Source organism: Sus scrofa, chromosome 5, assembly GCF_054392235.1.
Source record: "Sus scrofa isolate SSC_HxYL_T2T_F1_AM1 chromosome 5, Sscrofa_HxYL_maternal_Yorkshire_Landrace_v2.0, whole genome shotgun sequence".
In the NCBI taxonomy this organism is placed as follows: Eukaryota; Metazoa; Chordata; class Mammalia; order Artiodactyla; family Suidae; genus Sus; species Sus scrofa.
The window spans coordinates 16359773-16386331 of record NC_139387.1 but is presented as its reverse complement, the minus strand read 5'-3'; the positions used below and the strand labels follow the sequence as shown (position 1 = coordinate 16386331).

The window sequence follows — 26559 nt, the reverse complement described above, 5'->3', positions numbered from 1 at the left end:
ATTTCCTTTTGTCTATCAACTGCCATTTCTTAGTGCAGCAGCATCGGTAGAGCCCTCATATTTTTACTCAGTCCTGAGCTGTGACCTGGAAGAACTTACTGATGAATTGATAAGGTCAATGGTCTTTGGTAAAACTGTTTTCGATTATCCCTGAGATGGGGAAGGAGGACAAGCAGGGAAAGTAGTGGTAGTAAATCCTTTTCTTTCTTGCGCAAATTACTAAGAGCACACAACTAGTTAATGACAGAGCCCAGGTAAGAACACAGCATCCCAACCAAGTTCAGGGCTCTTTGTACTCTACACCACAGGAAAATGTGGAGCCTCAGTGCTGTCATCCATACAAAGAAGAATTGCTGTAAATGATCTGAGGGTCTTTCTGGCTTTCTCACTCTAGGATGGAGGACTTTCACTTCTGGCCAACATGGAGTCACAGGAACTTGGATTTACCCTCCGATGGAGACAACCAAAATCACTGACAAAATATAGGAAGCAAGAGCTTTGAAGGCAGTGTGCATTAAGCCATGAAGAATAGATGAAAAAGAAGGTGAGCCAGTGATTTTCCTAGCTTCTGTTTTGAAAGAGCTCCTAGGCTGTGGGGCAAAGCTGGGGAGCCCAGGAAACACCCAGCTAATTTTCTGAGTTGAAGGTACAGAGCTGAGAATCTAAGAAGACTGAATGAACTAGCACAGGACAGGGGCCTGTAGGGGGGATAGTTGCACAGGAAGAAAACCCCCAAGATCCACGGAGGACTCTCCTTAAGTATTCAGCAGACACCTGATCCATGTAGGCAAGTGAAAAGACTCTCTAAGGCCAGAGAAAGAGTCACTCAAAAGGTTGAGAGGGAACAGCATACAGCATTCATACAGACAGGGAAAAAGAGCTACTCCCAAGCATAAAACTGGAAAACTTCATAAATCATAAGACACTGGATGGAGTGTTTGGAAAGATCTTGCCTCAGGACTGGGGAATAGAACAGTGAGGCCTGGACTAAAAGTTTCCCTGGTCCCTTTTCATAGGCTTAAAAAGAAGATCTAAAGGATCAGATTATTTCCAAGTAACTTAACATGATCCCAGAAAAAAGCTCAAGAGTATTTACAGGAGTACAAAAACAGCCATCAACCAAGAAAGTAAAATCCACAATGTTTGGCATCCAATCAAAGATTAACAAGCCCGCAGAAGCAGGTAAATTTGACAAGTAATGAGAATAATTCATCAGTTGACACAAACCTAGAACTGACACTGATGTTAGAATTAGCAAATAGGAACTTTGAAAGTTATTATAACTACATTCCATTATATGTTATAACTGTTCGTCGCAGTTAAGTAGAGGCATGGAAGGTATAAAAAAGACCGAAAAGTACAAACTTTCAGTTATAAGATGAATAAGTTCCAGAAACCTAATGTATAACATGGTAACTTAGTCAACAGTAATATATTATATACTAGAAATTTGCTAAGAGTATAGGTCTGAAATCTTCTCACCACACACACACACACAAACATGGAAGGTGATGAGTATGTTAGTGAGTTTGATTGTGGGAGTCATTCCAAAATATAAATATATATAAAAACATCACCTTGTATACCTTAAAATATGTAATTATTTGTCAAAAACAAATATAACTTTATTAAACTGGAAAAAAGATCCAAGTCAAATCTCCTCTAGAGATGAGAAGTATAATGTCTGAGATGAAAAATACACTGGATGGGAGTAATAGTAGAGCAGATAATTCAGAAGAAAATATTCATGAATTTGAAAATGTAATAATAGAAACTATCCAAAATGAAAAAATTAAAACACCATTGGTGATCTTTGGAACAATTCCAAATGCCCTAAGACACATAATTCAAGTTCTTGAAGGACTAAGGGGGACTTAGGACAGCAAAAAAAATTTTTTTTGAAGAAATAAAAGTCAAAAATGTTCTGAATTTCTTGAAAACTATAAATCCACAGATCCAAGAAGTTCGATGAATCCCAATACAAGAAATATGAAAAAAAAAGTAAAAACACATCAAGATACATTGTAATCAAATTTTTCAAAGCCAGTAAAAAGGAGATAAAACATTTAAAGTAGCCAGAGGATTGACCAACAAGGGGTTAATTCCAAAATATACAACAGCTCATACAGCTCAATAGCAAAAACAAACAATCCAATTTAAAAATGGGCAGAAGGAGTTTCCCGTGTTTCTTTTGTGAAAACAAATCTGACTAGTATCCATGAGGACATGGGTTCAATCCCTGGCCTCACTCAGTAGGTTCAGGATCTGGAATTGCCATGAGCTGTGGTGTAAGTTGCAGATTTGGCTCAGATCTGGCACTGCAGTGGCTGTGGTGTAGACTGATGGCTACAGCTCCAATTTGACCCCTCGCCTGGGAATCTCCAAGTGCAATGGGTGTGGCCCTAAAAGACAAATAAATAAATAAATAAAAATGGACAGAAAATGAAATAGACATTTCTCCAAAGAAGACATATAGATGACCAACAGGTACGTGGAAAGATGCTCAACATCACTAATTATTAGAGAAATGCAAATCAAAACACAATATCACCTCACACTGGTCAGATTGGCCATTATCAAAAGATCAACATAATAAATGGTGGAGAGAGTGTGGGAAAAAGGGAACCCTCGTACACTGATGGCGGAAAATAGCATAGGGGTTGCATAGAAAACTTAAAATAGAATTATCATATGATCCAGCAATCTCATTCCTGGGCATATATCTGGAAAAGACAAAAACTCTAATTCAAAAAGATACATGTACCCCAGTGTTCACAGCAGCACTGTTTACACAATAGCAAAGACATGGAAACAACCCAAACACCTATGTATAGATATATAGATATATCTTTAGAAGATACATACACACAATGAAATATTATTCAGCCATAAAAAAGAATAGAATATTGCCCTTTGTGGCAACATGGATGGACCTAGAGATTATCGTACTAAGTGAAGTAAGTCAGGCAGAGAAAGATAAGAATTACATGATACCGCTTATATGTGGAATATAAAAAATAATACAAATGAATCTACAGACAAAACAGAAAGACTCACAGACATAGAAAACAAACTTAAGGTTACTGAAGATGAGATGGGGAAAGACAAAACAGAAAGACTCACAGACATAGAAAACAAACTTAAGGTTACTGAAGATGAGATGGGGAAAGATAAATGAGGAATAAGGGATTAACAGTTACACACTTATATTTGTAAACATATACAAAGTAAATAAACAACAAGGATTTACTGTATAACACAGGGAAAAACATTCAGTATCTTGTAATAACCTATAATGGACAAGAATCTGAATCTGTGTTTATCTAGATATATCTAAATCACTTTGCTGTACACCTGCAACTTACACAGTATTCTAAAGCAACTATACTTCAATAAAAATAAAAAATAAGAATGAAGTAGCCAGAGGAAAAGACACGTTCTATAGAGAAAAACAAAAGGATGATAGCAGATTTATCTTCAGAAAAAAAAGAAGTGAGAAGACAGTAGAGCAACATACTTAAAGTTTTGAAAGGAAAAAAAGTATCAATCTAGGATTCTTTTCCCACCATAAATATCCTTTAAAACAAAGATGAATGCGACAATATTATTTGGTGATTAAAAGGAATAAAGTACTGTATACATGCTGCAGTATGGATGAACCTTAAAAATATGCTGCATGAAAGAAACATGTTACAGAAGATTGGATATTGTATGACTCACTTACATGAACTATTCAGAATAAGCACATCTACAGAGGCAAAAAGTAGAGTAGTTGCTGCCTAGAGCTGGGAGGGTCAAGGGGAGAGAGGAATTGAGAGTGACTGCAAATGGCTACAGGCTCTTTTCTGGGAGTGAGGAAAACAGGAAATTAGATCATGGTTATGGCTGCCCAGCTCTGTCAATATCCTAAACATCACTGAATTATATCTTCTATCAAAGTCAAGTCTACGGTATGGGAGTACCATCTCAATAAAGATTTTTTTAAAAGGCAAAATAAAGACTCTTGAGGATATACAAAAGATGAAAGAATTCATCACCAATGGAGCTAAACTCCAAGAAATATTAAAGGAAGTCCTTTTTCAGATGGACGGAAAATGATACCAGATGGAAATATGGAGGTACACAAGGGAATGAAAAGTATTGGAAACAGTAACTACATGGAAATAGATTATGAAGAGTTTCCCATGTCAATATTCTAAATTGAATATTTACCAGCTGCACGGTTTTCCATCCTCAGGACTCACCATCATTACTTAAATCTCACTAAGATGGGTGGGGCCGGGATCACACAGGTGAGGAGCTGACATTACATAGGGAGAAAGAAACTTTTCCACTGGTAGATTGCAGAGGAAGATTTTTTCCTTCCCCCCCCCCTTTTTTTTTTTGATCATAAAGTAAGAGGAAGCATAGGATGGCAAAACAGAAAATAGATCTTCCTTGCCAGAGTGAAGTTCAAAATAGAAACCATGGCAGCTTGCAAGGATTTTTGTGGGTAAACATAACATGGAGATTTAGAATCACGAATAAACAGAAAAGTGTCCTGCTCAAGACTATAGATAGAATTGGATTGGATGTAAGCAGTTATTTAGGCCAGTTGCAGTGGGTGAGATAGCTAATTGTATCGAGGTGTGTGCACATCTTCAAGTGGAAAAGCCCCGGCTGGCACCATCTTAATCAGTGGATCCGAGCAAACCCAAGCTGAGAGACATTCTAGAAAAATAGCTGGTCTTCAAAGTGGTCGAGTCATGAAGGACAACGGAAAACTGAGGACCTGTCATAGATTAGAGGAGATTAAGGAGATGCGACAGCCAAATGCAATATGGGATCCTGGATGGTGATCCTAAAAGAGAAGAAGGGAATTCTGGAAAAAATGGTCAACGTTGAGTTAGATCTGTATTTTAGATAATAGTTTTGTTTCAGTGTTAATTTCTTGGTTTTGGTCAATGTGCTCTGGAATTCAGATGTTAGCCTTAGGGGAAGTTAAATGAATGTTAGGAACTCTTACTACTTCTTCAGCGTTTGTGTAGATAAAAAATAATTGCTGCATAAAAAGTTGTCTAAAGCTGTATTATTTATCAGGTCATCAGTTGGCCGGCAATCTCAACCATCTGGAACAGAACTGAAGTCCTAAAATGAAAGAGCTTTCAAACACAAGAAAATGAGTCATCGCCAAGCCCAGGCAATGATAATACCTGTATGTTTGGGACCTAAACTTGATCTTGGATGTAACATGCCATCAATGGCCTAAGGTAGGTTCTTTTTTTTTTTTTTTTTTTGTCTTTTTAGCTATTTCTTGGGCCGCTCCCTCGGCATATGGAGGTTCCCAGGCTAGGGGTCAAATCGGAGCTGCAGTCACCAGCCTACGCCAGAGCCACAGCAACGTGGGATCCGAGCCGCATCTGCAACCTACACCACAGCTCACGGCAACGCCAGATCCTTAACCCACTGAGCAAGGGCAGGGACCGAACCCACAACCTCATGGTTCCTAGTCGGATTCGTTAATCACTGCGCCACGACGGGAACTCCCAAGGTAGGTTCTTAATAACAGGTGGATCATCTTCCCTTATATAGGCAGCCTCTCCCAAAAGCTTGTCATGGTGGTGGCCGGGAAGTTAAAAGCCTAGTTGTTTTTGTTATTGTTGTCATGTCTTCTCCCTCATTCATTCTTTCAATAAGTATGTATTGAGCACTTACAAACAATTATACTCCAGTCAGACACTTTTTGTGAGTTTGCAGGAAGTTTTCATTCTTGTTCTTCTTCTAAACCAAGACTCAGCAGACTTTATCTGTTAAGGGCCACAGACAACATATTTTAGTTCTTGAAAGCCGTATGGTCTCCACCTTAACTACTCCAATTTATCTTCATAGCACAAAAGCAGCCTAGAAAACACAGCAATGAGTGGGGATAGTGTTCCAATAAAACTTAATTTATGGGGAGAAAAAAAGCGAACCAAAATGGGCCCATGGATTGTCATTTGCCAACTTCTGTCCTAAAAAATTCAAGAAATACATGAATATTCCTCCAGCCTAATATGGATGATAATCTCAGTCTCATCCAGAACTCCTAAATGAATGTCTCCAAAATAATTTAGCTTTCAAATTAGGTCATATGATGGACATGTGCTTCGGAATTTCACAAATAGAGTAGGACATTTTCTCTTGAACAGTTGCCTTTAGAAGTTTCTTTTTACATATAAAAATACTTAAGATGACTTAAGCTGTCAAGCAAAGGCATGCATGCAACCAGAAGTTAGCCTCTGGAGGCCTCCCTGACCCTTGACCCTTTTGGGGGTTGCAATTCGGCATCTGTGACTGGTCTTTGTTCTTCGATATTATGCTTCAAATGCAGTTCAGTAAAGCCACAATTACAGATTCCAAATGCGCATTCTCATCATTGCTTTTGAAAGGGGTTGTTTTAGAGAGCGTGGAATGGCTCTGGAAATGAACAGAGAAGGCAACAAATAGCAATCTGGTGTCTGGTTGCCTTTGCTCTGGGGAGGAGAGGCATTTCTGAAATCTGCCTGGATGACAAAATTTGGCCTGAGTTACCTGCCCACAAGGAGTCAGAAACAGTCTCGCCTCCAGAAACCATGGGGGCCACTGACCTGCTGCCCAAGTCATGACGCTCAAGGTGAAGCTTGACTCACCCCTGCCAGCTAGCCAGCTCTTCTCTGAACCTCAGCTTCCCTCAAGCGAGTAATTTATAGCAATGTTCATTTTCGCCTCACATTGGATGCCATACTTTTAATGGGTAGAGAAGCAGCTTTCACTACCATGTGGAAAAATAATGAAATGTTCTTAAGTGTCTGACCCCAAGGTGTATTCTCACTGTTAAGGCCCCGTTCCATTTTCAGATTTACAACCAGAACTTGTAGGCAAAGCTTTATTTTTGGCTCAAAATACAACATTAAATAAATATCCATTTTATAGTATTCAAAAATGAGGAATTTCTACCCACACATTGACTCAAGTTTACCATACACAAAAAGAAGGCTTTAAACCAGCCTTTCCCAATAGAAGCCATTTAGCAAGACTTTAGGAATTCCGTGAACTATCAGTTAAGGGTATATCTGGCGGCATTTCACAAAAAGTCAACTATCAGTAGCTGAACCAAATAGGGGTTTGTTTTTATTTCCTATGACAGGCATTGAAATGTGGCAAACAAATTGGAACGAGGTGCTTCCGTTTAGCGATGTCACTGTAGATCCCGGATCCTTCTGTCTTTCCTCTTAGCTCTGGAAATGAACAGAGAAGGCCCCAAATAGCAATCTGGTGTCTAGTGGCCTTTGCTCTGGGGAGGAGAGCAAAGATGTCTGTTGGCATCTCATTCTAAGTAACAGTTCAGCTGCCGTAGCTCCAGACATCACATCCATTTTCCAAGCAGGAAGAAGACATTTCCTGAAGTGGCTTCCTCCTTTTTATTCGTGAAGGAAAAACTATGTTGGTGGCCCCTCAAGACTCCTGACATCCACACACAGACTTCCCTTTGCAGTGGACATTTATGAGCCATACGACCCTCCCTGGCGGTAAGGATGCAGCGAGACTGTTGGCTTTCTAATAACCACGATAATAGAGGGTTGCAAGGAAGAAGGGGGTGGATGGGCATCTGATGCGCCAACTCACCTTGTCTACCACAACACCTCGTATGTATTTTTACAGTTCCTCGTGTGTATGTTTCCTATTTGTCAATAATAAAAGTATTTTTTATTCACAAAGTAATTTTAAAGTGTTATTGCAGTGGAGTTCCGTTGTGGCTCAGTGGTAACGAACCCGACTAGATTCCATGATCCTCCTTCGGGTTCCATCCCTGGCCCTGCTCAGTGGGTTAATAAGGATCCGGCGTTGCCATAAGCTGCAGTTAGGTCGAAGACGTGGCTCGGATCTGGCGTTGCTGTGGCTGTAGCGTAGGCCAGCAGCTGCAGCTCTGATTCTACCCCTAGCCTGGGAACTTCCATGTGCTGTGGGTGAAGCTCTGAAAAAAAAAAAGAAAGAAAGAAAGAAAAATGTTACTGCAGTGCTAACTGAATTGTTACTGAAATCATTGCTTCTAGCCCAATAAAAAAAAAAAAAAAAAAAAAAAAAAAAGGAGTTCCTGTCGTGGCTCAGTGGTTAATGAATCTGACTAGGAACCATGAGGTCGTGGGTTTGATCCCTGACCTTGCTCAGTGGGTTAAGGATCCAGCATTGCCGTGAGCTCTGGTGCAGGTCAAATACGAGGCTTGGCTCCGACATTGCTGTGGCTCTGGCATAGACTGGTGGCTACAGCTCCGATTCGACCCCTAGCCTGGGAACCTCCGTATGCCACGGGAACGGACCTAGAAAAGGCGAAAAAAGACCAAAAAAAAAAAAAAGTTGATGTTTAAATAAATGTGGTTAGTTTATAATCACCCTTTCGCCATATGGTAGGAGTGGGCAAACCGTGGCCACAGGACACAGCAGCCCACCACCTGTTATAAATAAAGTTTTATTGAAACACAGACAATCATTTACTCTTGTCTGTCGCTGCTTTTGTGCTACTACAGCAGAGTGAGCCGTGGCAAAGACCATGTGACCCCACGCCTAAAATATTTACTCCCTGGCCCTCTACAGAAAAATTTGCAATTCCTGACTGATAGGATATGCCCCCAGAAGCTAATTCATCCTGCAGAACCTCAGACTCATCCTTCAAGACTGATCGAAGTATTTTTAATGAAAATAATATCCCCCTATGGTCCTGGGGACACCAGCTTTGCCAACTACACAGACTGATCTGGTCCCCATGTCTTCTGCACTGGGCCACAGGTTTTTTCTTTGTTTTAAACAAACCTTTCTCATTTCCCATTAAAATAAGAAGATACTATGTATAAATCACCTACTTGGAGAAGAGGATTATTTAGCAAAACACTGTTCTTTTGAATTTGATTTTTTAAAACACCAAGCAATAAACCCACTCGCTCAGGGATCACTGTCATAGTCGAACCGATAAATTGCCTTGCTTTTATAGACTTTGCAAACAACAGCTTTTTAAGAAAAAAATAAATCTCGTCTCCATCAGGGCCAATAGGACGAGTCCAACAGAGCAAGGGGGGGGCTCATTGGAAACTGATTCCATTGTGTTTCCCTCCACCTCTGTTAAGATCAGGACCCATCCGCCCCTCTTACTGTGCCGTAATTCATCCCGACAGCCTCTGGGGCTTAATTAATGGTCCGCCTTTCCTAATGGAACAGTTAATCTCTCCAATATTAACTGTGGCTGATCTCAAGTTCTGGCTTTGGATTACAATCCAACAAACTTGGATGTGAATCTCCAGAATATTGTGCTGCCTTTGCCAGCCGCCCAAGGTAAAGCCCAGGAGGGACCCAGACGACCCGTGGCCTTCCCCAGTGCCTTTCTCCTGCCCTAGATTCTGAGCTGCTGACCACATGGCACGCTTTGCAGTGGATCAGCAGTTGTGGCCGGCTTGGCCTGCGGTGCTGCTAATTATATAAGCTATACTTACCTAGAAAGTATGGGTGGTTTCTTATGAATTGGCTACTGTGATTACAAATTAATTCCTAAAAGTAACCCAAAATGTGGGTTCCTCTTTTTTTTCACCCCAGCTCCTGCACTCCCCCCAAACAATGCGAATGCATGCAGAACAACAAAAAGCCATCTTTGTGGAGGAAGAAAGCAAATCCTTTTTTCTTTTGTTTTTGTTTGTTTATTTATTTATTTATTTTTTTTGCTCACCTGCTTTGTGCTCTTGTCATGCTGTGAGGTTGTACCTTACCTGGCTGATGAGGAAACTGAGAGGTCAAAGGATTTGTCCAAGTCTCCAGAGATAAGTGCCTGCGCCAGGCTCGAGTGCAGGCCTGTCCTATTCCAAAAGCCACTTTGGGATCGTGAGATGACAAACTCAAGGACCCAGAGTCCACCTATGCACCTTGGATCTCTTGGGCCCTGGGCCTTTTAGCCAGCCTGGTCTGCCCATGCTGGGGCCCAGAAAGCCCATGATCCTGAATTCACAAAAGGAGCCAAGAATCCAAGCATACATAGTCCAGGGGAGGCCTGCAGCTCGAGCAGGGGAGGGTCACAAAAAGAATTCAAGACCCTGGTCTCACCACCTCCAATTCTTTTTTTTTTTTTTTTTTTTTTGGCTTTTTAGGGCTGCACCCGAGGCATATGGAGGTTCCCAGGCTAGGGGTAGAATCAGACCCCCTACACCACAGCCACAGCAACGCAGGATCCGAGCCACGTCTGCAACATACACCACAGCTCATGGCAACACCGGCTTCCTAACCCACTGTGCAAGGCCAGGGATGGAACCCGCATCCTCATGGATCCTAGGTGGGTTCATTAACTGCTGAGCCATGAAGGGAACTCCCACATGCAATTCTTTGGTTCTCATCAACTTCACAATCACTTACAGGGCTATTAACTATGCTGCTCAGGGAGCCACTCAATTCGGCTCTCAACGCCTGAAGCAGACAGTGTTCCTGCCAAAGCCGGATTCTTTCAGGTCGGTTTTATACTCGTTTTATACATTTATCCCCAGCTTCTGTGTGCTTTGCTTCTAACTGCTCTTACCTACAGCTTTCTTCAGGGAAATACTCTTGAACCCCTGAGCCAATATGCCCTGTGTACAAAGAGCTAGAAGTTCCCGGAGGTTTAAATCCTCTCCAGGTGGCCTATAGCCAGGTGGGGGGTTGGAAAGCCCAGCTCCGTTGCCTTGAGGTAGGACAAATTCTCAAGATGTCATTTATGCTCCAGAGATTCCTGCAGGGTCAGGCTGAGCCTAGAACGTTCCCTTGGAATCAGCCCCTTCATCCCGTGCTTCCTCTTGTCTGACCTACTTTCCTCACTCCTCTTCCAGCTTCTCCTGGGAGCACACTCTTAATAAATGACTCATGCACAAATTGTCGTGCTTCCGGGTCTGCATCTGGGGAACAGCAGGTTAGACATTACTCGTTGCGATTTTGCATCTTCCAGCCGCATAGCTTTTCTGCCCTCATCCCCAGCCTCTTCTTCTGTCCCTGAGTTGCTCCACCTCCACCTCTGTTCTCTTCTGATGCTCTGTCTTTGCAGCTATCTTTTCTTTATGATGAGAACAAGCATAACGCTTACATATGAAACCATCCAAAAGCCAGAATCCAAACCAGGTTTATCTGATTGCGCATTCGTGCTATTAACCACTGGGATGCCTACCCCTCAAGTTTTGTCTTGTAGCCCATCTCGGGATCCTGATGGTAGATTCTCTTCCAAAGACTCTAATTTGGATTCACCTCGAGGAGTTTTCCGGTTGAAATTCCCTCAAGCCTTTCTAGCTAACATTTAGAACCTGATGTCTGGCCCATCCAGTGTCCCCAAATGAAAGACATGTCTTTGAACTTTATTCATTCATGCCCATAGTCTGGAAAATATTGATTGAAAGCGTTATCTATCCTGGCCTCTGTCTAAAACACCAGGGATACACCATTATGGGATTGGGGAAGAAAGGGAGGGATATGAAAGGCTCTTAATCTCTCTTCTGGTTTTGATTTTCTTTAATGCCTTTTCCCAAACTCCACCCAAAGTTAAAAACAGTATAACATAGTAACAATGGGCTTTGGAAGGAAGGAAAAAAAAGAAGCTGTTTTAAAATACTCCAAGCAAGGAGATCCCGGCGTGGCTCGGCAGAAACAAATGTGACTAGCATCCATGAGGACACAGGTTCGATCCCTGGCCTCGCTCAGTGGGTTAAGGATCCAGCATTGCCGTGAGCTGTGGTGTAGGTGGCAGATGTGGCTTGGATCCTCTGTGGCTGTGGCGTAGGCCACCTCCATTTGACCCCTAGCCTGGGAACTTCCATATGCTGCAGGTGCAGCCCTAAAAAAAAAAAAAAAAAAAAAAGGTAAAATACTCCAAGCAAGATACTAACTCTGTGAGACTGATTCATGTAAGGTGACTTCTTTTTTTTTTAAATTATGACCACACCCGCTGATACGAAAGTTCCCAGGCCAGGGATGGAATCTGAACTGCAGCTGCAACCTGCACCACTGCAGTGGTATTCTCAACCCACTGAGCCACAGCAGGAACTCTGTTTCATGTAAGGTACCTCTTAGACAGTGTCTTAAACAGTGATTCTCAACCTGGGTGCATCTAGGAGCTATTTGGCAATGTGGAAACATTGTTTTGATTCTGGGGATGGGAATTCCCTTCGAGTGGGTAGAGATCAGAGGGGTAGCTTCTTGTCCTTCCTGCAGCACATAGACAGCCTCCCACAGAAAAGGGAAAAAAATGATGCCTAAATATTAATAGTGCTGAAGTTGAGAAACTCTGCCTTGTAATAATAGTTCCAAATTCATAATGGGGACATAGAAACAAAGGAACAATTAGCTTCCACTAAGTTCGTCCCCCCCTTTCCCTCCTTTCCTCCCTCCCTGCCCCCCCCTCCCCTGCACAGAACACAAACGCTTTCTCAGATCTGGGATTTTGCTGGGAAACATGAGTCCTGGTCTAACTCTCTACATGCCCCCACTCCACCCCATCCCGTGAGCATTGCTTAAATCCACAAGGCAACTTTTCTCGCTTCAAAGGAGAGAGCCCATTCTCTCTGCAGTGACAGAGATTGAATAGGTGCTTATCATCCTAGCACATGTTGGGAGGTTAAGGTCTCTTTTCTTGTTTTCAGAAGATGGAAGCCACAAAAATATCATGTAGCATGAATAATGGCAACCAGATTTCATCCTGTGCTTTGCTGTAAAATCCAGGCAGCAGGCGTTTGCCTACATGAAGAGCAGCAGCGGGTCTACCTCCAGGTATGCTGGACTAACGCCTCTGGGCCTGATCCCACTCTGCCCTTTCCTAAAGCTACAGTCTTAACAAGTTTCACATCCTTTTTGCGTCATGAATTAGAATTTGCCCAGACGAGGAAGCTATGGCCATGGATTCAGTCATGCTTTTTTTTCTTTTTTTTTTTTCTTTTCACAGCTGCACCTGTGGCATATGGAGGTTCCCAGGCTAGGGACTGAATTGGAGCTGCAGCTGCCAGCCTACACCACCGCCACAGCAACACCAGATCTGAGCCACATCTGTGACTTACACGGTAGTTTGCGGCAACGCCAGATCCTTAACCCACTGAGTGAAGCCAAGGATCAAACCCGCATCCTCAAGGACACTATTTTGGGTTCTTAACCTGCTGAGCCACAACAGGAACTCCCTCTCCGTCTTTCTTGATAGGGTTTCAAGTCACTCATTCCTGGGCTGTCCAGTATGATAGCCACTGACCACAAATGGCCGTTTAAATCTAAGTTAATGAAAATGCTTTACAAATCAACAATTTAGTTCCTTGAGGATCACACTCACCACATTTCAAGGGTTCATTCGCCCCCATGACTAGCGACTACCATACTGGACAAGGCAAAGCTGGAACACCGCCGTCATCGTAGAAAGTTGGGCAGCTCGATACCCACGATGTTGGCGATTCACTTCTGAGCTTCTTTGAGCCCTTGTTTCTTCAGCGGTGAAATGGAGACCATGTTTCCTGACCTGTCCCTTTTCCAGAATTATCGGGAAGGTGAACCGATGGAGTAGGTGTGCTTTGTAAAGTAGAAAAAAGCCTGCACATATAAGGATTGTGATGGGAGCCCAAATCGTTTCCGTTCGCAAAGATGGTCACACTTGCTTTTTTGCCAAGAAACCAGACTGCTTCTGTCCACGTCTTTTATTTCTGGGTTGATAAATGATTGCTCCAGGTGAATACCTTTAAGGTGAGGAAGTTTTGTGGGCATGGTTCCCGCCCCCTCTTCTTCATAACTGACGTCTTCATAACTGACGAGTCCACAGTAAATGCACTGGTCTGTGCAAAGAGTTTTGTAGCTTGTGAATTTTGCCTTTGCCTCTTGATGACGTTCGCGCTATTGATCTGCACTGGCCTTCCACAAAGTCAGCCCAGCTCCCCGATCCCTAATGGGGCATTTGAGAAAATTCCATCTCTGGGCTTGAGGGAGTCTTTGAATTCTCCTTACTTCGTATCCACAAAGCCCTCCAAATCAAACAGAAGGCATAATTCCCATTAAGCCCTGAGTAGTCTTTGGTGTTTGCTCTGCTGTCAGCAAGGACACACTCTACTGAGAGAGCCAGCCTCTGTTTTCACTTAGACTTGTCCTGATCTGTCGTAAGTCGTAGCTTGATGAAAGCATTATAAGACAATCAGAGTATGCATGTCAAGTAATTGGCTAAATTATGTCTGAGAAGCCTCAAAGCATGCCAGCCGGGCAGCTCAGGCAATCTAGAAGGTGCCATTGGAGCCTGGAAGGTGGAGCCATTCTCAGGCCTCTCAGCGGCCCTTGGGTCTTTCTGATGGTAATAACAAGGCTTGGCATTGGCGAGCTTTTCAGGGTGAAGATGTTGTATCGATGCCCACTACTGAGCCATACACACCATGAGTCGCTTCTTGTGCAAGGAGACACCATAGGCCAGAAAGTGGAGTCCTGGGATCAGGCAAGATAAGAGGGAAACTTAAGTGTTGCCTTGTTGCTCCTTCCATGCATCGAGACTATCTCGGTGGGCAAAGCAGACAGAAATCCTGCCCTCAGGGGGCCTGCGTTTTAGTGGGGAGAGTGAAAGGGGGAGGGAAAAAGGTAATAACATACAACAAAAATATATAGGAAATGAGAAAAAGTGGAATGAGACACAAATGTTAGAGTAAAAGGAGGAGTTGAAATTTCAGCAAAGAGAGTCAGAAAAGCCCTCGCCAAGTGCCATTTCAGTAGGAACCTGAAGGAAACGAGAAGGCCAGCCCTGGGATTTCAGTAGGTAATGCTCATCAGGCAGAGGAGGCTGGCCAGTGCAAAGGCCCTGGGGCAGAGGCGTGCCTGGCCTCTTTGGGAAAGAGTAGCAGGTAGCAGGTTAGAGTGGCTGAGGTAGGGCGAATGAGGTAAAGGGGGAATAGCTGGGGATGAGGTCCTAAAGCTGACATGGGGCCAGACATATAGAGTGTCTTCGGTACCCTACTCTGTAAGCTAGGGGAACTCTTTGAAGAGTTTTGAGCAAAGAAATAAAACGATCTGACTTAAATTATTAAAGGATCTTTCTGGACCCTCTTTTGAGAGCAGACCGGGGTGGGGTGGGGGGTAGCCATGGAAGGATGAAAGCAGTTTATGATCAAGGAACCTCATGGGGTTTTCTCTGACCCCTAATTTCCACCATACTTGTCTATAGTACTTGTGGACATTCATACCAAACCAGGGCTGTCCCCAGAGCCAGATCATAGACTGCAATGAATTATACCACTGGATGCATTCTGTCCAGCCCAGTCCACTCACAGCCTCATAAAATCAGAGCTTATCATGGTTGGAAAGAACCTGGACCATCGCTTGGCTTGACTGTTCCTTTTTAAAACTGAAATGGACTGTACATACAGAACAGTGTAAATGATAATAATAAATATTCACATACCACTATCCAGTTACCAATGAGAACATGACTTGTCCCTACGTACCCGCCGGGTGCCTTCCCAGCCACATGCCTCTCCCTTCGCCCCCACCTAGAAGCAGCTACTATCCGACCTTCAGGGTTAATCATTCCCCACGGAGGTTTTCTCGGTGGGTCTCCCACCTGTGCATGAAGATCCACATAAAATACTTAGTTTTGGAAAATGGGCAGCAGCCCAAACCTGCATGTGACCCTGCTAGATACACAGGAGAAGACAGGCTGACCTGAGTCTCGAGAGGGTGGTCTAGGCCAGCTTCCCTGAGGTTTTACACGAGCTCCCTTGGGGGAAGTCACCCGGCAAGGTCACACGTGAGTCCTCCAAAACACGGGGCTCACTTAGAACCCAACAGCCTCTCTGGTAAGACAAATGTGGTCCAAGCTTCCTTATTGTTATGAATAAAAATGAGGAACTGAGAAACCTGATTGGAAGCTCTCGGTCCAGGAGTGGAGACCCGTCAGCCTTGACTTCATCAGACCATGTATTAGGAAACCCCTTTTGTCAGGATCTTTCAGTCTTTCTCCTTGGCTGGAGGTTAGAGTCCCCAGAGAAGATTCTACTTGGAGGGGAACGTCTTGGCAGTGTCCTGTGGCCAAAGTAGGGAAGAAGGTCAGCGATCTCAGCACCCAGCATGCATTGTGCCAACAGCCTCTGAGGTCCCTGGTCCTTGACATGGGGTCTGTACTTCATGCCTGGTGTCCCCTGCTCCAGTGACCTCCAGTTTTGCCCCTCCATAAAATAAGCCTTCGAACTTACCAGCTGTTTAACCATTTAAGGCAAGTAATTGTAGCTGCTGTAACAAATTCTCAAATCTCAAGGGCTTGCAAAATAAATTTTCTTCTTATTCCTGCATAGCCTAATGTTGATGATCTACTTGGCAAAGATCTTTCCACTCAGGACCCAGTTTCTTTGCTGCTTCTTGCTTCACCAGGTCTCAGAGATGGTCTATGTAGCTTCTCTATGCAGAAAAAGAGAATTATGCATGTAAAGTTGTTATAGGTCAGGCCTGAAAGGGGTGCATATCATTGTGCCCACGATGCATTGTCGACTCAGTCCCGTGGCCATACCTGACTGTAAAGGAGACTGGAGCTTGTATTGAGTGTGTGCCCAGAAGGAAAAGGAAATGGGATTTGGTGAATGCATAGCAATCACTACTCTAAAGACCCTGGCATAGGGCTTACCCACCACCAGGAATCTCAATTTTTTCACCTATGAAATGGGAACTTTGGAACAATACTGCCTGCCTCCCAGGGTTATTGTCAAGGCGGCATTTGTGAAGTGCTGTGCCTAATGCCAGGCACACGATCAACCCCCAGGAAATGATTGTTGTTCTTACGGTTGCTGTAGTCTTGTCTTAGATTTTATTGTTCATTTTCTCAAAAACGGAGATCTACAAAAGGTCAAATCTTTCATCTTTTGGAGAAATTTAACAAGCAGATGGCAGCATACAGAGGAACAGTAAGGAGAAGAAAAAGGAGAGGGAAACTTGCATCCTGTACATTTCATTTGTCAAATGTTCCCTGAACATCAGCTGTGCATGTTGTGTGCAAGGTCCAGAGAGACGGAGATAAATACGATCCCTGCCCTCGTGATTATCACAGTCTGACTGAGAATCAAAAAGCGAAACCTTGTCACTCTTTTGGAAACCTTGGGCCATTTTTCAAAGGCAAGTTGGGAGATGACCCAGAGGATGGCATAATCTGAAATAATGTTCCATTGTCGTGGTCAAGACTCAGATTCGTCAAGGTTACCTATCACCTCCACATTGCTAAACCCAGTGGTAAATTCTCAGTCTCTGTCTTGCTTGGCTTGCATCTGATCAGGACCTCATCCTTGAAACAGTGTCTTCACAGTGTTTCCAGGATAACACACACCCCTGGTTTTGCTTTTACTTCCTTAGCTGCTCTTTCTTTATCTCTTATGCTGGATCCTCTTCCCTAGGGCTCAGGCGTTGCACCTCTTCTCTATATTCACCTCTCCCTTAATGATCTCATCTAGGCTCATATAGCTTTCAAGACCACCTAGAAATTAAGACTCCCCAAATTATGTATTCTGCTCAGACCTCCTCTGAACTCCAGATTCATATATCCAGTGCCTACTCAGCCTCTGTGTTTGAGTATCTGTTGGCTGAACTTCTGGTCTTCCCCCCATTCCTAAGCCTCCTCTTCCCACAGCACTCCCCATCTCATTAACTGGCAATGTTCTTCTAATGTTCAGGCCACAAATCTAGGAGTCATCCTTGACTCCTCTCAAGCCGTCATTCAACCCATTCAGCCCGTCAGTAAATCCTGATAACTCCATTTTCAAAAGACACCCAAACCCAAATACTTTTTTTTTGCTTTTTTACTACCACTTCCCCAACCCAAACCACCATCCTCTCCCACCTGGATTGGTTCATTAGCCTCCTAAATTGTTTTCCTGCTTTTTACCATAGCATTTATCACCATGTATCATAATGATCACCTGTCTCAGCCACGAGAATGTGAGTTGCAAGAAGATATAGGATTTTTGGCTCTCGTGTTCACTGCTGTCTCCCTGATAGCTAGAACATCATCTGGTACTTGGTAGGTAGTCCATATTTTTTGAGTCCATGAAGGAAGGAATGTGGGTGCTGTTTTCAGTATACCCGCTACAGGGTAGGATAGCCCCTTCCATCCTGAAAGAGAGGGAGGAGTGGGCTTAATCCGATGTGAGCCCTTCTGCAGCCTTTGTAGCTGTTAGGTACGATCATATTTGCTGGAGCAGGAGCTAAGGCTGGCCCCAGGCATGAAGGTGAGCTCTCAGAGCAACAGCACCGATGGAGTTCTCCAGGCACAGGAGAAATGGTATAGCCTGGTGGTTTTAGAAAAGCATGAGTCAGCGTCATTCCTCCTTCTCCTCCATGGCTCCTCACAGGCAAAGTTAGCAGCCATCTCCTCTAGGAATCCCTGGCACTTCCTTCATTGAACTGAGAAGATTCTGTGGTCCTTGCAGTAGACAGTGCTGCTCTGTCTGCATTGTCTTTTCCCACCTAGAGTGACCAACTCATCCTGGTTTTGTATCCAGGGAACCCTCTCAGCCCTGGATAAACCAGGAGGGTTGGTCACCTGATAGGACATAACGAATAAATGATGGACGGAGATGACGTACTACAAACGTCTGTACATGTATCCATTCCCACTCCGTGCCTGCATGTGGCATTATGTTTCCTGAAAGGTGTTTCGGAGAATGCTAGTTGTACACGACAGCACCGAAGGTCATTGCTATAGTAGGCGCTGTTGGGTGCCCCACCCAGATCTCCTTCCCTGAGGGGGTGCATCCATCCCCGAGAGGATTTGCCCATTGGCTCCGTACAACTCACAACTCTGCCCTTTACAAAAATATTTGCCCTTAGCCTACAAGAGACTCCTTGCCTAGGGATTTCAGAGAGATTTTACCCTCCTTCCCAAAGGATTGCTTGAAGGTGATAACTGTGATACTGGCAAAACAACAACAACAACAAACCAGCAAAAACCTCATCCCATTTTCTTCAAGATGAGGTAACTACAAATGGGGGTGATTATTAGCCAAGTCCATTCCACCTGCCTTCACAAGTCAAAGTTGTTTTGATTGTTGCTATAAAAGACTCAGAGGTCCTGCAAGAGGCACAATAAGATGTTTTTCAGGAACCTGTAGTCAGCTGTGTCTAGTTTGAGCTGAGCTGGTTAAGACTGGTTAGGACCACTGACCCTTCACCTGGGCACCTCAGAGGAATGTCGATTGGTTACACCCACCTGCACAGAATAATAATTATTTCACCTGTTTACAATCACATCCCCCCCCTTTATTCATAATCCCATAAATACCTCCAGCCCCTTGCCTTTGCGGAGGCGGGGTTAGGGTTTGTTCTCCCATCTTCCCGCTCGGCTGCCTTTCAAACAAGCTCCCTTTCATTGCTTCTAGACCTCTGCATCTCAGCATCCTGGCTTGCTGTGCGTTGGGCAAAAGGAACCTGGCTTGGCAGCCTAATTCTGTAGCGTCTTTCCTACTCTAAAGCTCCCCGTGGGATTCTGTAGAGGCTAGACTTCAGCTGAACCTATATCTTTGAGAAATTTCTTCTCACTTCCTTAAAGATCTCTCCTGAGAGCTCTCTCAGTAAACCTCTTGCAAAAAAGTACTTCTTAGGCTCTGCTTCTAATAAGCCGAACATAAGACAGTTCTTACCTAGGGTTTCCCAGGAAGCCACCTCTAAGTGTTCTAGAGTTGAATCACTCACCTCATTGCAGTGAGGACCCCTCTACTGATCAGTGAAGATTGGTGGTCCTCGGCGTGCTATAGCCCAGTAAATTAAGGTTTTCCCCTGAACTTGGGTAGCATACAGGTGTAAGGATATGCACTCGTGTAATATACCTTTAATAGGGAAAGATACAGGGAAACGGTGATGGTAGGGACAGTGGAATTTGGTACTTGTTGCTGAGTGCCCTTAATACAATGAAGAAAGAACATCCATAGGTTCAGATGAATGGCTCATCAATTCAAAGCAACATGTGAAATTCAACTGCGACAGTATTTATCCTGTAGTCAGAGGGCCAGCTGAGCCAAAAACCAGGCTCTAACCTACGTGTAAGAGCAGCAGAACTTCAGAGAAGTTTGAATTCTAAGCCTAGAAAAAGCCTTCTAATGCCAGAGTTGGGCCCTGATCGAGAAGGGGGGCTGAGGCTGGGTGGGGATGCCTGGGGAGATGCACTTGAGAATCTTGAACTAGGATGAACCACTCCCCACCCCGGCTCCTGCCGTGTGAGCCACGGCCCCTCGTTAGAAGACAGAACCTCCTCTCCCCACCCGGCCTTACCTGAACACGGCACAAAAGCCTTGAGGGAAACAGTCCTGCCCTTCTCCATATCTAGTTCTGTTTCCCCTCCTGGCCACCAGGCTCTGGTTAGGGGCAAATCTCAGCTGGGCCTGGCTGAGGACGTGCTGGGCCCGCTAAGGCAGGGCAGGGGCTTGACACCAACTGAACAACGGATGTAAACAAAATACAGCAGTAGGGGTTAAGAGAGATACCAGAAGGGGATCATGAAAGTGTTGGGTCTAGGAGAGTATGGGACCTCAAGGCTTCTCCAAGGAGATAAAACTCAAAAAGCTTCCGGCTGAGATAAGAATTGCCAGACCCTTATCAGTCCACCCATCTCACTGTAATTGTTACAGTGTTCCTAAGGATCCCCCACCCCAGCAACTTGGCCTGCTCCTCCCTGCCCCCTACTAGAAGAGGTATGGTAGCCCACTCCTTACCCCACCCCTACAGGGGCAACATATGCCCCCCAACCAACCAGCAAGTGTATCCAAAGACCGCATCCTTCCCCAACCCATCAGCAGGTCACCAGGGAGAATGGCAAGACCACTCCTCGCACACCTTTGTCTTTGGGCTATAAAAAGACATAACCATGTGCCCAGAGACAGCTCTCCCTCATTATCAGAAGGTCGGTCCACTGTGTTAACAGGGCCTCTTGCCTCAAACTTTTCTACACTGTGGTTTAAATCCAGAAAATTCTCTTTCCACCCACGTTCAGAGACCACAACAGAGAGCAACGTAGAAATTTGGTTAAAGGAGAGTCTCTCAGGATCAGGGTACTCTCTTCCATCCCCCAGTCATTGCTGGAAAACACCGATTGTTACAGTAACTGACTTGGGGGCTAGTCCGATTCCCTGTAGAGGTGTATCATGCAAACTGGGAAGAAGCAACTATCGGTAGTAAAATGAAACTGAACCCAGATCTGCTGTGTAGACGTGGAGGGAGAGATCTAAAAGCCCATCCGTGGAAGTGGGCATGTGAGAGTGGGTCAGTGGAATAAGACCAGGGAATGCATAGCCTATCTGTGCTCCCCAGGAGGCCCCGAGAACATTCCATTTCTCCAGGTGATCAGGGCTCTGCTGGTCAGGAGAGCAGCAGCTTTGTTCAGACGCTCAGTAACAGCTGTCCTCTATAGGCTGAACTGATAGCATGGGGCTTCCTAGTAGCATTGGGAGGGCAGAGGTCAGGGGGCAGCCCTGAACTTCAGAGACCAGGTAACCAGAACTGGGGAAATGCTCGTAGAGGTTGGACTGGTAGCCAGGAAGGCCTGACATTCAAGCACATACAGTGATGGCTAACAGCAGGGCTGCCTTTCTTGGGGCAAAATAGCCAGCAAGAAATTTTCCTCTGAGACAGCTCAAACCTTACATTAGATTCAGGTGTGTTGCGACCATCTAAAACAGCTATTTCAAACTTATTTGACCAGGATGGAGTTCCCGTCCTGGCTCAGTGGAAAAAAATCCGACGAGGAACTATGAGGTCGCAGTTCAATCCCTGGCCTCGATCAGTGGGTTAAGGATCTGGTGTTGCCATGAGCAATGGTGTTGGTCACAGAATGCAGCTCGGATCTGGTGTGGCTGTGGTGTAGGCCGGCAGCTGTAGTTCCAATTCAACCCCTAGCCTGGGAACCTCCATATGCCACAGGTGCAGCCCTATAAAGCAAAAAAAAAAAATTTTTTTCACCAGGAATTCTCTTTTAAAGAACCCTTCACGTTGTCCTACAGAATAACAGTGCTACAGAATTCGTTGTTCAAAATACTTCGTGAAATTGAGTATGCAACTTCATATAGTCATGGACCATATCTAGTGGCCTAAAGCATTATTCTGATACTTACATCTTGAAGGAAAACTGGGAAAGTATTGATTTGATAATAAGAGTAAATTTATTAATGAAACGGCCAAACCACAAACCTCAAACTGCCCCCAAAGCAGTCAGCAACTCAGCCACCCTCCCCCAACCCCAACCCCAACCAAGCTTATAAAGGCAAGACTTGGAGAAAAATGACTTTGGGGAAATTCATGGAACAATGTAGAGAGGAGGGACCAACGTCAGTAATGAAACTGGTTCAGTTTCAACAGGCCGACGCCACAGGTGACTTATTTACACTTACAGTCAGTGAAAATAAGTCCACATGATTGAGTTAGCATTCCCGAAGATAACGCGTGTGAAGCATTTGTTTATGGCTCTTTATGTTATCATCAGAGCTCTGTGCTTCCTCGATCTGAAGCGGGGTACCACCCCCTTCAAGAGGACCCAGTAAGTTTGGTCCCTGCCCTCTGGCTGCCTACACGGTTCCACAACTGCACCCAGAGAAAGAATCTAACCATCAGAATAAGACAGTTCCTCTCCATCCATAGGTGAGTCGTTAGAGGGAATAAATCCAGCATTAGCATGAATTCCAAAAGGAAGACCTCCGTTTTTCCAACCGCAGGTGGTTTCTTCCTGAGGTTTGTGTTGCCCAAACTCTGGGAACAGTCTCTGCTCTGTTCCTGTGGAAGATGTCTCTCGCGCCGGCTCCCAACCTCGCCCATGATGCCAAGTGCCCGCTGCTTCCTCTCCAGTCCCGCTGTTCCTCAGATACAGCCTTCGTCTCATGCTCAGACAAGTGCACTGGACTACTTATTAGTCACTCGACTACCTTGAGACACATTCACCGCTCTCCTTCACACCTGGCCTGCCCTGTCCTGTTCCGAACTCACCAGCAATACAGCGTGCCCGCCCTGCAAAGCCCAAAGGCCTTGTCCCTCGCTGGACATCTCTGTGAGAGGATCCAGGACCTAGTGAAGCCAGCCAGACCTCACTTCTCAGAGGGCCCTTTGCTAGCGGAGTCGTCTTGAGAAAGTGATTTCCCCGCCTTGGGGCTTCATCCAAAAATGGGAATAAACCTTGATGCTGTAGGACTTTGTGGGCATCTGATGAGAGTGAACGGAGGTGCCTGGGACCATTGTGTCGCATATAGCAGGCACCCTACCAGAGACAGCCATTTATCTGCATATGATATGCGTCCCTCTTGCCTTTTCCTCGCTTGTCTACGACCACACCCTTACCCAACCCAGCTTTCCAGTCAGCTCAGTTCTCCCCACAGAACACAGGATATTTGGAGTTGAAAAAGGACCAGATTATCGTCTAGTCTAGAGCCAGCCCAGGAGTTTCTTTCCCCATCTCAGCCTCACCTGTTGGTAGAGGCCACCTGGGATTCTGCATTCAGAGTCATCCCAGCGAAGTGGGTTCCTTTTAATGCTGTAATTGATTCATTCGTGTCAGGGGAGGAGAGAGTGGGTAGTAAATAAGGCAAATACGTCTCACATCTGATCAAGATATTCACTCACCCACACCCAGGTTTATCACCACCTCATCACCTTTTTGGAATAGAAGTTTGGGAAACTTGCCCTGAAGCCACATTTGCATAAGACCTACCTTGATTTTGACTTAGATGACAGGGATTTTTGACATAATGTGGAGGGATGCTGCTAAGGGTGAAGGATTTCACAATTAGAAATTTAGAACGTTATGCAGCAATAAGCAACGAATTCAGGGTACATACAGCTATGTGATTTATCTTTATTTATTTTGCTTTTCTGGGCTGCACCCTCGGCATATGGAGGTTCCCAGGCTAGGGGTCGAATCGGAGCTACAGCTGCCAGCCTACACCACAGCCCCAGCCATGTGAGATCCGAGCTGCATCTGCGACCTACACCACAGGTCACGGCAAAGCCAGATCCTTAACCCACTGAGCAAAGCCAGGGATCGAACCTGACACCTCATCGTTCCTAGTCGGATTCATTCCCGCTGTGCCACGATGGGTACTCCTGTGATTTATCTTTAAAACGTGCTTCACTTTGAAAAAGAAACAAAGTGAGACACATAATCCAAGGTCTCTTATGGAACCGCACGCACAAAAACAAGATGTAATTACACACCCATTAGAATGGCTAAATTCCAAAACACACCAAAATACTACACTATCAAGTGCTAATGAAGACACACAACAGGGAATTCACAATGATAGAGCCACTTTGGAAAACAGTGTGGCAGTTTCTTACAAAGCCAAACCTGGTTTTACCATATGATCCCTCAATCATACTCCTAAGTATGTACAGATTTGAAAACTTACATCTATCACAAGACTTGCATGCAAATGTCTACAGAATCCTAGTCACTAAAAGCTTGAAGCAACCAACATGCTCTTCAACTGATAAATGGATAAACTATAGTACATCCATACGAAAGAATACTGTTGGACAGTAAAAAGGAACGAGCCATCAAGTCACACAAAACCACGTTTGCATCTGAAATGCATGTTGCTAAATGAAGGAAGTCTGCAATTGGTACATGCTGCATGATTCCATTAATATGACATTCTGCAAGAGGCGTAGCTATAGAGATAGTAAATAGATGCGTGACTCCCAGAGGTTCAGGGGTGGGGAGGGGTTAAATAAGCAGAAGGGAAAAAGGTTTTTTTTTTCCCCAGGGCAGTGAATCTACTCTATGTGACTTTATGGTAGCAACATGGCACTATGTGTCAAAACCTGTAGTACCTTGGAGTTCCCATCATGGCTTAGCGGAAACAAATCTGACTAGTATCCATAAGGACACAGGTTCAATCCCTGGCCATGCTCAGTGGGTTAAGGATCTGGCATTGCCATGAGCTGTGGTGTATGTCGCAGACTGGGCTCTGATCCAGCATTGTTGTTGTGGCAGAGGCCAGCAGCTACAGCTCCGATTTGACCCCTAGCTTGGGAACCTCCACATGCCCCGGGTGCAGCCCTGAAAAGACAAAAAAAAAAAAAAAAAAAACCCCTATAGTACCTTATAGCATAAGGAGTAAACCTAATGTGTTCAAAATTTTAAAAATTATTTGGAAGGTCAAAGGATCCAGGAAGGAATTCAGAATGTGATAAAAGATTTTCAGTGTACTACAAATGTGTGAAATAACCTCATTGAAGAGGATGGGGAGATAAGATCTATCCAAGTAATTTTGGAAATGCATGGAGCCTGAAAGACTGAAGGCCAAAGAAATTGTACAAGAGACCGATAAGCTAATTCATATAGTCATTTCCCATGGGGGGGGGAATGTGTTAACAATTCTGAAGCCACAATACATTATACAAATTGAACAATTAAACAAAAGGAGGCCAATGATGGGAGCCAGATTTTTCACTATTGGGGGAGGAGATTACAGATGAGCAAAGGGAGCAACCTAGAATGATCTATGTAGTGATGGTTTGGGGCTAGAGACATAATTATGAACTCATGGTTAGTTTAATATAGATACAGGTTTTTGCATATGGAAATATTTATGTCTATTCAGGGTTTTTTTTCCTTACTGTGTCAGCTAGGAGGGCACACAGAAGCAATGGCACCCATATAGCAATGAGCACACATTGCCTAGACCTTGAATTCTGATCTTATTCCCCAGGAAGAGGATCCTTAGAGAAATGGCTGATTCTAGGACTGGAGCATCTTATAGTGTCAGAAAGTAAGGAAGTGCTCAAGACTGAAACAATACTCATGATGATGAGGGTGTGTCAAGAGGACACGGGAGATTAACTGGAAAGGGTTCTAAAGGAAATCTGAGTCAATAAACTATTGAATAAATAAATGGTAGAGAACAGTTAAATCTCCCATATAGAAGAATTCCAAATAAGTTGTGTAGATACTCTGCCCTCTGGGAGCACAAGCCCCTGCTCCCTAAGTGGAGGCCATACTTAGTCCCTTCCTTCCAAGAGGGGACAGTGTAGAAAGGGGGAGAGCAAGCAGGTGGAGAAACCTGACAAACGAGCAGCGAGGTGACCCAGATCCGTATCAGTGAGGAGGCCTGGCTCGGGAGTAGCCACCCTTAGCAGTGATGTGATGGGAATGGCATGTTACCTTCCCCAAACACCGCCTTCATCTGCTCATGAGAAAAACCTCGGGCAAATCACAACTGTGAGACACATCCTACAAAATACCTGACCGGTAGGTCAAGGTCCTCAACACAGAGATGGAGAAATGGTCGCAGCCGCGGGGACCTAACTGCATTGAATGTGGCATCCTCAATGGGATTCTAGGATGGAAAAAGGACATTCAGAAAAAGACCAAAGAAACCTTAATAAAGCATGGGCTTTGGTTAATAATAGTCAGTATTGGCTCAAACTATGGCAAATGTACCACAATAATATAAGACAATTATAGTGAAGCAGGGATTGGTGTGGGAACTCTCTGTACTATCGTGGCCATTTTTTGGTGGATCTAAAGCTATTCTAACATTCTGTAAATCCGGAACTATTCTAAAATTTTTTAATTTTAAAGCAAAATGTAAAACGCATTCAGTTAAG

At 44.4% G+C, this 26559-nt stretch overlaps 2 long non-coding RNA genes across 4 annotated transcripts in view; one reads left to right on the top strand and one right to left on the bottom strand.

The window, feature by feature from the left end:
* LOC106507478 (uncharacterized) overlaps positions 1-14600 on the top strand; it is a 232755-nt gene extending 218155 nt beyond the window's left edge. Inside the window, exons 5-10 of one of the 2 annotated variants that reach the window (XR_014803153.1) lie at positions 395-544; positions 5080-5249; positions 7385-7526; positions 10389-10478; positions 12630-12756; positions 13178-14600. This is a non-coding gene — a long non-coding RNA (uncharacterized LOC106507478). Of the gene's footprint in view, positions 1-394; positions 545-5079; positions 5250-7381; positions 7527-10388; positions 10479-12629; positions 12757-13177 lie in introns of those variants that run through there. The other variant, XR_014803154.1, reaches the window with a different exon arrangement.
* Positions 14601-19275: 4675 nt separating this feature from the next.
* Positions 19276-25238, bottom strand: LOC146403165 (uncharacterized). 2 transcript variants are annotated; one of them, XR_014803155.1, is made up of 2 exons: positions 24987-25238; positions 19276-23832 (listed from the first exon to the last, which is right to left on the bottom strand). It is a non-coding gene; the product is annotated as an uncharacterized LOC146403165 (long non-coding RNA). The 2 variants fall into 2 exon arrangements; XR_014803156.1 differs by having other exon boundaries at positions 19276-22764; positions 24987-25039.
* Between the last annotated feature and the right edge of the window lie 1321 nt (positions 25239-26559).